This window comes from Netta rufina (assembly GCF_964035555.1).
Source record: "Netta rufina genome assembly, chromosome: 1".
NCBI lineage: Eukaryota > Metazoa > Chordata > Aves > Anseriformes > Anatidae > Netta > Netta rufina.
Genome location: NC_140123.1, coordinates 120721718 through 120735610, shown reverse-complemented (window position 1 = coordinate 120735610; position 13893 = coordinate 120721718). Strand labels below are relative to the sequence as shown.

Sequence of the window (13893 nt, the reverse complement as noted above, 5' to 3'; positions counted from 1 at the left end):
AAGCGGTCCAGGCAAGTACATGCTTCTCGGCGCACAGCGCGAGGGTGACATCCAGCCATTTACTGATTGCCTTCCTCTGCACTGAATGGCCCCTTTCTCTGGGTGGGGGAGTCCGGCAGCAAAAACCCTGCTGCAGACTGAAGGCGTGAAGAGATGGCAAGGTGCAATTATGACAAGCTCCTCTTTTGAAGTGCTCGAATTGGCCGGGACTGTGGAAAGGAGAGGCAGGTTAGGGTTTGGGGGGTTGTTTCTGTTTGAAGTCGTCGGGGTTGCCTTTTATTCTCGCTGTCAGTCTGGTGCATAGAAGAGGCTGGTTTTTTTCCCCAAACTAGCCAGAGTCTGCTGCTCTGGGTTGGTCGGAGCTGAGCTTTTGTGTGCAAGGCTGTCTTCTGTGCAGCCCTTGTAATTCTACCTCTGTAATAAACCTCTGTGCATAGTGGGACTCAAGTACATCTGCTCTGCCAATAAATCCCGTGGCCTCAGCGTGGTTTCCCTTGTCTCTGCGTGTGTGGATGGATGGCGAAGCAGGTAGGAGATGAACATGTCAGTGAGGGGGAAGTCTGAACTTCACGCATAAGTCTCCCCTGCCTGGACACATAGCTACCTGTTTTATAGTGCCACGTTATTTCAGTGTCATATTTTGAAAGGGCTGAGCCTCAAGGAAGACAATGCATTTCACTCCTGCTGTCACAAAAATCCTGCCCTCCTCCTGCTCCAAGCAGCCTGTTTCTGTGCTCTGGGGAAACCCTTCCTTACTCCCTAACTCCACATAGCTCATCTCTTCCTTTTTTTTTTTTTTACTTTTCATATCTCTTTCTCATTTTCCCTCTCACCCCCTATTTCTGTTGGTTTCTTTTTCACCTCTCCCTTCTCATTCTTCCTCTATCTCACTCCTTTCCTGGCAATGCCACTTCCATACCTTTGTGCACGAGCTGCCCCATCCTCCTGGGCTTCATTTTTCCCTCTCACAGAGCGGGGTTGCTGATAGCTGTCTCCCTTGCAAAGCACCCTGCGGACTGCTTATTCCTGCTGCGGCCGTGCCTGTGAGTCAGAGCTGAGTCCTTATCCCTTTTTACTGGGCCCTGAGTCCGGAGAACAAAAAAGAGAATCCTCCTCCGGGGAGCTTATGCTCCGAGCACCGGGGATAAGAGGTGAATGCAGACAGCGAGCACACGGCAAGCACGAGATACTGCAGGTCAGTGTAATATCGGCAGGCAGGCCCTACACAAGTGCCTAAATAATACTGTTCCCACTTCCATTTCCCTTTCTGCTGTCTTTTCTCTCCTTTTAATCACTTTCAGGTCGTCTTTTTCTTCCATCCTAGAGATTATAGGGCTTTGTCATTTTGCCTTCAAGCAAAGGGAAAGAGTGCAGAGTGTTTTCATTAGGCCAGGGGCTGGAGGGAAGGAGCGAGCCATGGTATTTGCTAGCTTTAATCTTTATGGTAATACTTTGGTAAATATCTGCTGTTCTTTCTCTCCTGTCAGTGTGGCAGCCTGTGAATGATATGGAGCGGAGATCAGGGGAAGAAGAGGGAACTGCAGAGAGGATTAGAAGGTTAAGATAGGATTACGGGGTCAGAACGGGGAAAAAAAATATAGAGAAAAGAAACAGCAAAAGAAAGGAAAAGAAAATGAAGTGTAGTGGTTGTGACAGTGGAAGGGAAGGCAAGTATACAGGGTACCAGAGAAGATGAGACTTTTATGAATGGGTCGATGCATTCAGAGGTCCTGGAGTCAATAGTCTCTCTAAAATGATTTATTGAACAAAAAATCATTTGTTCCGTGTTGCCCCACAAAGACTTTTCCTCTTCTTCAGCCTAGGGAAGGGAACCCAGCAGGGCTGAGCAGAGGGATGCACAAATACCACATCACCACAGCAGCCCTGCTCGGACAGGAGAGTACAGTGAGTGGAAAAAAAGGGGTAGGTGAGACCATCAGGAGAGGCGTGTGAATCGCCACACGGGTGGAGGAGCTGATGGTGGGAGAGGCATTGCCTGGCTCTGACAACTCACCCACTCCCTCGTGGTCCTGCTGCTCGGTGCCCTACTTTCAGGCTGCCTCCTGCTGAGAGTGACAGAAAAAGAGACAAGGTGCAAGTGCCTTCCTTCTTGAACTCCTCTGCGTGGAGTCCGGGGAACAGCTAGTGAGGCAGGTTCAAATTCGGGACTTTGAAGGTCAGGGGCAGCTGCAGCCCTGCTTTTGGTTTGTGTAATCAAAAGGAAAGAATGGGTGAAGCATGTCTGGACTGAGAAGGAAGTGACCCAGACCATTGCACACATTTAATATGTTTGGATGAATTAAACCAAACAGGTCAAACGTCTGATCTGCTTCTTCTCCTCTAAAAAATAATGACACGAGAAAAGCTAACAAGAATGCGGCATCATCAGGGTTTGGTAATGAAGCTCAGGGAGTCAGGGCGTAATGAAAGCCTCCCTCGCTCCGCGTGAGCTCAGCAATACATCCAAAGTGTTCGCACCTCTGGCAATGCTAGCGGAACATCAGCGTTCCTCCTCTCTTTGCTTGTCACGTACCAGGAAGGTGTGGAAGCTGCGAAATGGCTCCTGACCCCCGGTCAGAGAGGGGACGGTGGGACGCAGCAAGCAGGGAGCTGAGCACGGCTCACACGTGGTTTCCCAAGCAGTCCCTGAGGGAACCGAGTCGCTGGCATACACTGTGTCGTGTAGGCTCTGCTGCCGTGTTAGCACGAGTCCTGCAGCAGGCATCAGGGCCTTTCCAGAAGCAGGGATTAGGAGAACGGAGCATACCTTGGACTCGGTGTATTTCATGATTGAATGCAGCCTGTACTCCTTACGTTATTCTACACACTGTTGTCTGGCACCACCTGGACACGTGGCACCTCCCTGCACCCAAAGAGCAGAGCTGTGCTGTCCTCCTGGAGCACCCTCCGCAGGTAGAGGTGGATTTGGGATGGCAAGAGTGATAGTTCATTGTAGCTCTTTCCCTCCTTTCTTTCTTCCTTCCTTCTCCGTTCACCCTTTGAAAATCTGGAGGCAGCCAGCCCCGCACTCTTCTCTTACATCTCTGATGCAACTTGGTCGTTCTGCGGAGCGGGGCAAGATGCTTGCTGGCAACCAAAGTTGGGATGCTCTTAAAATGCAGGCAGCAATTTTATTCCAGTTCGCAGTCCTTTTGGCCGTCCCTTTCTCTCCGCCTCTGAGCTCTCCCAGACTTCCATTTGTGCCCTTGCCTTCCGAAGTCACCCTGTAATGTGTCACTTTTTTGAGATAATGCTCGGTGCAGCTCCGCTGAAGCACAGGGTTTTTGCTCTCTTGGACCATGTTCTCTTGACTAGTTCAGATCTCCGGAGGTGCTCCTGGGCTTTATGTAATTTCTATCTGCATCCAGACAGCCAGACCTCGTCTCATTTTACTTGTGTCTAACAATAAGCTGCTTTTCCTTAGCTGTAAGTTGCAAATTATCAAAAATCATCAAACCCTAGCCATTAGAACTAAATATGTAGTCCCTAATCAAATCCAGGTCAGTTAATCTGGCTGGCTGCGGAATGGTCCCAGGGCAGGACTAGGACAACTGCTGTATATACAGGGGTGGGAAATCCTTTGATGTATTTCACTAGGGGCCACACAAGACATTTCTGATATAATGTGATTGTTCAGACGAGTGCCTAAGCTGCTTTGGCTCTGTGTATTCATCTTTAATTATTAAAATAGGACAGATAATTCATAACCCTTGAGGTCTTTATTTTCTGACAGTGAAATTCAATGTATGCTTTGCCAGGGGGGAGCAAGGTAGATTCCAAGAGCAAAAGAACAAAGCAAGAGGAGAGGAGAGAGGATGGAGAAAGAGATATTAAAATACAAAGCATGTTGGAAATGAGAGGGAGATTGAAGAGCAAGCGGGGAGAAAACACAGAATAGCCTAATGGGTAATTGTGCCTACTTTATTGTCAGGAACTGGTCTGCATGAAACATTGCCATGTTGTTGCTTGCTGTCAAAAACAACATTGATCTCAGTGGTCTCTCCACATCTGTGTTGTGAGGAGGGACATGATCCTTACGAGAATGAGACACGGTCCTTACGCCAAGGCTCTTGAAACGCATGTGTTTGCATCAACTTACCAGCAGAGCCAGCTGTCAAATAATAGCATCTTCGGGGCAGTGTTTTCAGAGCTTGGAGGACACGGTTCAGAAGAGGTAAGGGATGGAAAGGGGAAAATAAAAGCAGGCAGCAGAAAATACAGATAAGCAGGAGAGGCTCGCACCACAAACGGGCTGCGATGAAGTTGGAGGGAATTAGGGCAGACAGACCAACAGGTAACGGCATGAAGGACGGATGTTTAGACCCCAGCAAGCTGCAAGGCAGTAACGTCGATGTCCTCTTGCTAGGTCACTGTCAGTCAGTACAAAAGCTGCCGTACATTCACAGCCAAAGGGGCTTAGCAAAGCTAATGAGCAGGGAGAGAATGGGGAACTGGGGAAGGAGAATTTCTCTGTTAAAACTCTGGCTGGGAGAGGATGTCTCTGTGCAAAAGGATTTGCAAGGCAAAACAGCCCACACTAGTGCAATAAATAAGCGGGGCTAGGAAGACAGGGGAGGGAGGAAGGGAAAACGAAGTCAGGCTGTAGTAAGGCAATGGGAGAGCCTGGTGTGTTTGCCCTGTCTAAATCTGCTTGGTCCTGGTAATTAGAAAGAACATACTGAGAGTGCTCATCGGAGTTGCAAGTTTAATGACTCAAAATTACAGCAGCCTGACATCCATTAAGCTGAAGCATTTGTTTTGGAAGTGTCATTTTTCATGAGGGAACATTGTCAAAGCACTGCCCAGCCGTATGCTGGCAGAGCTTTCTCGTGGCAACCCAAGACTGGCAGGGCAGGAGCGAGGCGTTTTGCCAGAGACGGGTTTGGGAAGCCTAGGGTTGGGCGAGCAGGGGTGCTGCGGGGTGGGCAGGGGGCAGTGGAAGGATTAGGTTAAAGGATACCCAGCACCTTCCCCCACTTGTGACATTGCTGTTCCCAAGTATTCATACGCCGCCCGCGTTTTTCCTTTATGGGAACTGCAGTTTCTGCTTTGTTTTGCCATGCTGAGCTGGTGGCATGAACTCTGCCATGACTAGAGGCTGTGAGGAAACTGCTGTCCTTAGCCATGGGGAGCAAAGAAGGACCTGTTTTTGGTCTTGCCCGGGGTTGTATTCCTTTCGGGGCAGGGATTAACTAGCAGTGCTCCCCTGCTCATCCCCAGCTAAACAGCCACGTGCTTGCTCCCTGGCTTAGTTTATCCCTGCGGTAATGTGAAGGCAGCGGGGTTTCGCAGAAAGGCTCGCTCATGGGCAAGCATGTTAGCAAAGATCGCTTCAACAAAAATACTGCAGAAAAGTGAAGTGTTATTTTCAGAACAAGTCTCTGTACTTGGAGCGATATGACCTCTAGTGAAGGTACAACTTGCAGGCAGTGGCAGGGGATGAAGTGTTATGACTGAAAGCCAAGCTTCTTCCAAGTTGCGGTGAGGAACTTGCTGAGCTTCAGCTCGTGCAAGTATACCAGAAAATACATCTGCATTTTTCATTCCGTTTTCATTTTATCTCAAGCACTGAGGCATCGCCAACTCAGAAAACCACAAAATACCTTACCTGAGAGCCCGTGACCTGTCAGCATGAATCTGCAGAGCATGTTGGCCATTGCAGCAGTTCTGGCTCTCTGCAGCGAAGCTGGAAGGACACCAGGTAAACTCATTAGAAACCAGTAGGTCCATTAGTGTTATAAAAGAAGCATGTTTTCTGTGCCTCGCATATCATAGCGCTGTTGGGTACTGATGATGCACAAACTGTTTAAGTGTTTCTAGTAGGTGGATTTTATACCGTTCCTGCTGAGTACTTCCTTTGGTACTTGGTAATGGTCCCCAGATGTATAGCAACGTGTTTCAGTACCAGCAACTACAGTAGCTCAAGTTCATCTTTTATCTCCTGATTATCGATTTCCAAAACACATTTCAGAGTGTCAAAACTGTAGATGAAATCTGAGCCAAACCTGGGAATTAGTTCGAGCTAGTGGAGTTTTAGCTTGGTCTTTAGACCAGTGGTTGCATGACCCAGGCCAGTAAGCAAGGGTACCAGGCTCAATGACCCTAGACAGCACAAATGATGCCAGTAAGTTAGCGAGAGGGCAGGAACCAAAAGGTCTGTACAAGTTCGCCTCCTGTAGAGAAAGCATTCACTGCAGAATTTAGAGCCCAATCTGAACTTGCCCTGCACATTTCTGAGTATCTGAACACAGGGTTTCTTGGGTCTGCTGCTGCTCAGTGTGCTGCTACCTTGCAAGTTTTGTTCTGCACACTAAGGATTCATATCACGTCCCTGCAGATATTTGATATCTGTATGTGTGGAGCTGTTAGAGCAAAAGACTCGTGACAATGCCTTAGGACAGCAAGCAACAGTGAGAGCAGAGTTTCAAGAAGCCAGTACAAGAGCTGAGGATTGGCCAGCACGGGAGCCAAACCCAGCCTGTTTGTCATCCCTCAGAAACAACAAGGGGCTGCGAGACAGCTTCTGCGTTTCAGCTGAGGAGCCCCGAGCCTTTGATTCCTTTCAGACCAGGACCGTGGCACCCGACTTCATTCCAAGCGGAGGGAGTCAGCCTGCTCTTCCATGACTTCTTTAATCACCTTCCTGCTGAAGGTTGGCTGCTTTTGGCCGCGTTCGGATCCCTTGTATTTTCCTCTCTGCACCATCTGTTCGCGGGCTGGATTACAGTTGCCGCCAGTTAAAAAGCAGATTGTCTTGGCCCAAGGTCAGGATCGCGGCCCGGCGCTCCGCCTGCCTCCCGTGGATTGACACGCTGCACGGAGAGCTCGCCACCCGGCTGCTGCTGCTTTTCCCCCCGAAATTCCCACCTGCTGCCGCGGAGAGATGCTGAGGCCCTCCCTCCTACCCTCTCGTCCTTTGTCCTCCTGCGTGCCCTCCATTTGGCTCGGTGTAAAGGCCAGGGAAAGCGGGGAGGAGGTAAAAGTGCTGGCTGTCAGCCTTGATTTACCTGCAGTGACACGCCGCGCTCAGGCCTGTCAGCACACCGGCCTCTGCATTCATCGGAGCAGTGCTCCTCGCCAAATTGTTTCGGTGGCTTCTGAGTAGAGGCTTGGAGGTCGATGGTGAGGAGGTGCTGGATGTTAGGGCATCCCTCCTGCCATCCTACGTTTTGTCTCACTAGCCGTGCCCTTCATGAAAAGAAGTGGGCAGTGCTTTTGTTTGCCAGGGCCTGGTGGTGTCCAGAGGATCCTGGTGAATAGCAGGTGGATTCCCCAATTGATATTAGACTGAGGAGAGCAGTAGTGCAGCTGCGAGGCCTACCCTTGGCCTCAGGACAGCTTGCATTTACTTGCTCAGTGACTCTGCGGCCAACCCAGGCCCCGGAGCTGGTTAGCTGTCCCACAGAAATAGTGTGAGACTCTCCAGAAAGGGACTATTCACGCTAAGAGTGCTTCTTCCTCCTCTGGAGCCTGATGTTGCCCTCTCCTGACTCCCCAAGTACAGATTCACACCAACCATGGCCCTGTACTTGAGACTGAACAGGAGCCAGGTGCATCAGTCTCCACCTTTCCTTTACTTCTGAACTGATTGTGTAGACTCTTTGCAATCGCTGCTTGATTTTCTCTTCTCTTGTTCCACCTTAGACCCTCTTTAATTTGCCCTCTGTGTTTTAAGGGCAGTACTGGGCCTCAATCAGCAAATTGCAGGGCTCTGCTGGTGCTCCCTTGTCTGGTTTGACAAAGCACACTCCCTTATTCCACTTTCTTCTTCCAGCTTTGAGTCACTCAAAGCGTTTCATCTGTCAGTGCCCCGTCCTCATGAACTCTGTGGATCTCAAAGGGCTCTCTCTGTCCTTGGTCTCTGCTTTCTAGATGATCCCATTGCCATACCCAGGTTCAACCACCCAAAGCAGCTTCCAGACCTACTGCACCCTCACCTGGCACGTGCTGTCTCCAAACCTCTCAGTCAACAAATGCTCACAGCTCAGGCTGAATATTTTTTTAAAAAAGCTGCTTGCCTTTTCCTTTCAATTCACTTCACTTCAGTCTTTTTATCACTCCTAATGAAGAAAATATCCCCCCAGTCACGTCCTCTTGCAATATGAAGGCTAGTTATTTTCTCCCTTGTATTCTCCCCAGCCTGTTTCTTCTTCTACCATATACAGAAAAATCTGTCTCGTCTCCTTCTCAGTGTTTAAACCACTTGTTCATGTCTTAATCCTCCTTAGTCTTGATTATTTTAACAACTTCTCCTTCCCTACTTCCTTGGAAGTCAGTCCCTTTTCTCTGGTTTGTATAAATGGGCAAGCTAAAACCAGCCCTTCTCCTCTACCGCTGTGAACTCGTTGCCTTTCTGTTTGCTCAGGCCGATCCCCTTTGGACTTGAGGCTCCTTGTCCTTGCCTTCATGTCTCCACACAACCCTGCAGATGTTTCTAATCCAACTTTCATATTGCCTACATTTTTATAACAAGTGCGCTGTCCCAGTCATCTCCCACCACTATTTTTCAGATACTTCCAGAAGCGCAACCCCCCTTCTGAGGCTGTTTCTTCTCTTCAACCCTCCAAAGTATTTATTTTTTCCTTCACTTTTGCAGTGTCAAAGGACTAACCCTTCCTGTTTTATTTGCTCTGCCTTCTCTTACCCATTTCCTTTGGCTGCTTGCTTTGCCCTCAGCTGGACCGTGCTCAGTGACCTACCCACCCACTCAGCTGCCCTATAATCCAGCCATCCCTGCCACAGGTTTATCTCCTGGCACCTCAGTAATCCATCCTGCGTACTGCAGCCCCCGCAAGAAGCTGGGGGGGACATGCCCCAGATCTGGGGTCTCAGGAGTGCCCCAGATCTGAGGAGGGGATGCAGAGCTGGCCCTGGGCTGCTCCCTCCTTTAGCAGCATGGGTTCAAGCCTGAGATGGCCCCTTGTCCCTCCCTGACCTGTGTGGGTGAAGGAGGTGGCCATGAGTTTGTAAGGTTTGGCTCAGGCCGGGCCTGCTGCCCGCTCCCAGCCCAAGAGGCCTGGGGCAGCGCTGAGGGGCTGCGGCTGCTGGGATCGGGGCTATTAAAAGCCAATACTCTAATGAACCAGCAATGGCACCTAATCAATGTGTGAAAAATGGGTAATTCTCGCTAATGCCCTGTTAATGTTCTCATAATGATCTGTCAGGGAACTCTGGCTAATTATTGTCATGGCAATTTGGCACAGGTTCGCCTGGGATGATGTGGCCTGGGCGAGCAGGAGCACGTATTGCCACCCCTGTCCCTGCTGCCCTTCCCACTTCCTCTTGCTTCTCCCCGGTATCTCCCTTCCCTGGTCTCTCTTTTAATTAGGCAATTAGTCGATTGATTAGTTAATGTTTGTACAACACTTTCAACGTCTATAGTACTAATTTGCTGTTCTTTGTTATTGCTCCTTTGCTTCTGTCTTACTCCGTGCTTTCCTGATGCGGCTGCCCCTCTCCTTTCTTTCCCTTTCCCCTCTAACTCCTGCCTCTCCTGGAGGTCCAGGACAGGTCTGTTCCTGCTGTTTTTCCCACTGAGGACTGTTTTGTGATCTCGTAGATATCATATTCATGGTGACATCATATTCAATACTTCATAATCCCTATTTCTCCAGCCTTCACGCTACCCTGAGGCGCCTGCTTTCCCCTGCCCCGACTTTACTCTGCTTGCTGCACGTAAATCTGAACTCAGTGCTGCTGAAATACTCGGTGTGTATCATAGGGCTAGCGTGCTTGCCTGGCCTTGCCAGGGATCCTGGAGATCCGGCAGGTGTGCTCTCATTCTTGAAACTCTCTGCAGCTCCCGTGGCTGCGTGGTGCTGCAACATTTCTCCTGGTTTACTGGCTGGTGTCTTGTTGACCTTGGGTTGGGTTTTTTTCTTCGTGTGACTTTGGGGGGAGCTTAGAAGGAGTAGGGTTTGCTCTGTGCGTCCCTTTTGCTTTTGAAAGTCATGTCGTTTCCCCGCTGTGCTAAATCGGGAATATTGGCGACTTACATTTAAGCTCCTGCTACGTAAGCTTCGAGCTAGCTGGAAGGGAAGTGAGTGGGAGGGCAAATGGAGAGCGACCTATTTACACATTAATGTATGATACGCCCTATTGTATTATATAAAGGCCTGGTTTTGCATGTGTTTACGCAGCTCTTCAAAAGGGGAAACCCAGGCACTGGAAACCCTCAAGACGAGCATATGGCTATAGAATGGCTGTGCAGTTACAGAGGAGCTTTTTACTCATAGCTGACATTTACGTAGCACTTTTAGTGTTATCCAGAAGGATCCCAAACCACTTAGCTTACTGCTGAAATGCTGCCAGCCCCGAGGAGGAACAAAGTCACCATTCTTGCAGCGGCATTCCCATGCTGTGAAAGTTTAGGACAGGATCTGGAGCTCCTTTCTGCGGTGGGGCGCGCAGGGCCTTGGCTCAGCCAGCTAAGGGGCTCGGCGGGTGCCAGCCTGGCCTGTGCTTCAGGGCTTCTTTGGGATTCCTCAGTGCTAGGCCCTTGTCTAATGAGGGAGCGGAGCAAGGCTCTGTGTCAGGTTGGGTCTCCGTCCTAGTAGCATCCTTCTCCTTCCTTCTGACCAGCAGCATCATTGGTTATCTCCGTTTGGTTCCACAACAGCAACTCTGCCATCCCCTAAAGACTCAGGGAAGATGTCGCTACTGCTCAACATTAGCAGCTGTAATTTTTTTCCCCCCTTCTCTCTGACCCAGCTTGGCTTTTGAGAATGCCTTGCTTCGCTCCTCAGCCTTCTTCTTTACTTGCTACGTCACTTCTGCAAAGTGGGGATGCTTTTGTACTTGGGAAGCGAATGCAGAATGCAAATCTACCGAGAGCTGGATAAATCCTGCCCAAATGTACTGTGGTGGTGGTAATCAGCATGCCTGTTTCTAAAAGTCACTCCTCCTGTAAGCAACCCAGAGCCAACCCACATTTATTTTGTTATCGCTCAAAGTCAAGTCTGTGAATCGGGCCCAAGGACACATTTTGTCCCTTTTTTTTCCAGGAAAGAGCCACTGCAGAAGATGGAGATATTGCTTCTCTTTCACTGCTCTGAACCCCTCTGTGTTTTGTTCTAACCCTTTTAGAGGCTGTTAGCTTGCCGAGCTGTGTTCGCTCAGTGCTTCCAGAGCGAAGGAAAACAAGTACCAGTGTTCCTACCGTGTGAGTGGCTCGAATGACAATATAAGAAAGGAGAGCACAACAAACAGAAAAATACTCTGGTACAAGATCAGGCAGTTGAGATTTAGTACTGAAACGTATAAAGTAGAGGGCATATCTGTATGTCTCATCTGTTTACTGATCAGTCTCCACGCTGATCCTCCCTTCCCCATTTAGACACAGTGGCCGGCACTGGGAAGAGCATAACTTTCTCCTCAGAAATGTGTTTCCAATTACAGGCCCTGCAGGCACTCATTCTGATGAGAGATTAGGAGATGACTTTCCCTCTGCTGCTCATCCCCTCCCGTGATTTACCTGCTCCTATCTGTTTGTATGGAAGTTGGATGCGTTGCTTGCCTGAAAAGGAGAGCTGGAGTAGGCTAAACCCTGCCTTTGAGAAAAGAGAGTAAGAGCAGGGATTATGGCAGAAATTTATAAACTCAGGAATGTAATGGAGGAGGTTTCACTGAGTTTGCATAATGCAAGAACTACTAACAACTTCAGCTTGAACTGAAGAGGAGCTGTTTTTTCAAGCACGGGATGGTTAGGAAGTACAACTTAGAGTGAGCACCCAGAACCAGGTCCAAAAGGCTTCAAAAACTGTTGGAAAACCAGCCCGTGGACTGGCACCCTTTCTTACACATTTGCTGCTGGTGCCCAACAGGGATGAATGCTTGGCTCTCTGCTGGGGTCCAGGGAGCAGGTCACATCCCCTCCTGCCATTGTCACTCCTGGATTTCCCTAAGACAGTCAAATGGATGCCTTCTGTTCATAAGGCAGGGTTCTGGGCTAAAACCTTGGTATTTAGGATGCTCCTTAGCCTTGTCCCATTCATTCCCCTTTTTTTCTATGTTAATTTCTGGCCTATAAAATGAGAAATACGGTATCAATTAATATCACAAATTTTTCTACAAATTGCACAGCTGATTCATGCCCTTTAATGCAATGATTTGTCACCCCTTATTAGACATCAGAGAATGTGCACCGGGGACCTTTTGCAGCACGCACGTACACCGAGCGCCAAGTTTCGCTGGTTCTGTCGCTCGGTGTTTTTCAAGTGCTATGTCACTTGCTCCTTCTTGAAAAAGTTTCCATTTTGTAACATCCTTCCCAGCCCAAAGTCTTTTCTCAACTCTAATCACTTGCGTTGTCCCTGCCTGCTTCTCTTGCTCTCATTTTTTAGAAAAGCACCAGAGCTGTCCAGCCGCAGTATTCCGGCTGAAGGCCCGCCTTGGCATACGCAGTGGCACTAATACTTTTCTCAGTGGGGGAGATTCACCCACCCCTGAGAGAAATGACTCACACAAGGTCTAGGCACCACTTAAATCCAATGTAAGCTGTATTTTGCTGGCTTAGATGAGATTTTGCTGGAGCTCTGGCCTCGCACTGAGCCTCTGCACAGGAGTGATTTTTCGCCACGTATTATTTTTGCGTCTTAACGTTCCATTTACTTTTTGGCCTACTATTGAGGTGCGTCAGAGAAAAGTCTCCATTGATCTGCCTGCAGTAACCACAGGTTTTTTCTCGTCAGGTCATACTTAATTTTACAGCCCGGGGAGGTATCTGAGGCGTATAGATTATTTTTCCCAATACGCATTGCCTGTGTCAGGACTGAAGCTCTTCCTGGGGTCTGTTGGGCTGCTGTGTATCAGTTCGGCTGCGTGAGGATCCTCTGGTCCTCAGAGTCCAGGTTTGATCGTGTCGTATTAGCGGTGGATGTTGGTCTCTCGCAATTTCATTCTCCCTCGTTATGCATTAGCTGATGTATTGCATACGCAGCTCATAGCAAAATTCTCAGCAGCACCCTGCTGCTAAGTTTTCACCATATTAAGTGAAGATCCATTATTCTTTCTTTGCTGCCTTTTGTCTTGTAGAGACTTGCTCTCCATGAGAGAACTTTATGGCTCCAACCCCGTACTCCTTAGTTTTTTGTAACTTTTTTTTTTTTTTTTAATGAAATACTCTGTCAAAGACTTTTCGCAAGGCAATTCATAAGAATATCCATGTGTGCCCATCTTTTGCTGGGGGATATAAGTCAGCAGTGAAAAACATGAGGAAAGGAATGAAAAGAAAGTGCCTGTATGCAGAGATGTTAAAGGTGGGGCTCCGTTGGAGCGTAAATACCTCCATCAATCCCTGTGGCAAAGACTGCAAAACCAAAGCAGAGCAACCTGGGCAGCTCCTCTGTGACGACCCTAGCTGAACCTCACATACCTCAGCAGTCCAGCTGGCCCACTGACTTTTTCTCTTCCTGAAAGAGGACCAAAGTAATGAGCGCTCGGCGCAGCTCGGGAGCAGTAAAGGGCAAAGAGAATATTATCAGTTATTATTTTGCAGTGATGCTGGGCCTCAAGGCTTGCTGTCACAGTGATGTGCTAGCACATGGCAGATTTCAAGCAGCATGCTATTTGCAGTCACACTTAGCAAAACTATGAGGATAGGCAAGTTGGCCTTCCCGCGCTCCTTCAAGACACATTTTCTTCTTCTTTAGTGTTGCATGATTAAACAGGCCTCCCTTCAGGTGAAGGTGAAATCTCAGGGCAGCTGACACTGGAACGCCCGCTGAAGAGCTGGCGGGGTGGTTTTGTTTTCATTCTATTTATTATTGTCCTTCAGGGCTTCAGAAGAACAAAATGTATTTTCCAAAGTCATGCATGAGCCTGAGTAGCAACCCTGAGAAGGACGTGGCCAGATACTGTACATCAGTTAAGGCAGATGGAGACGAGCACATCCTG

The 13893-nt window shown here is 48.9% G+C and overlaps 1 protein-coding gene across 2 annotated transcripts in view; it reads left to right on the top strand.

The window, feature by feature from the left end:
* LSAMP (limbic system associated membrane protein) overlaps window positions 1-13893 on the top strand; it is a gene marked incomplete at both ends in the record, with an annotated part of 258766 nt that overhangs the window by 17701 nt on the left and 227172 nt on the right. The window lies entirely within an intron of this gene.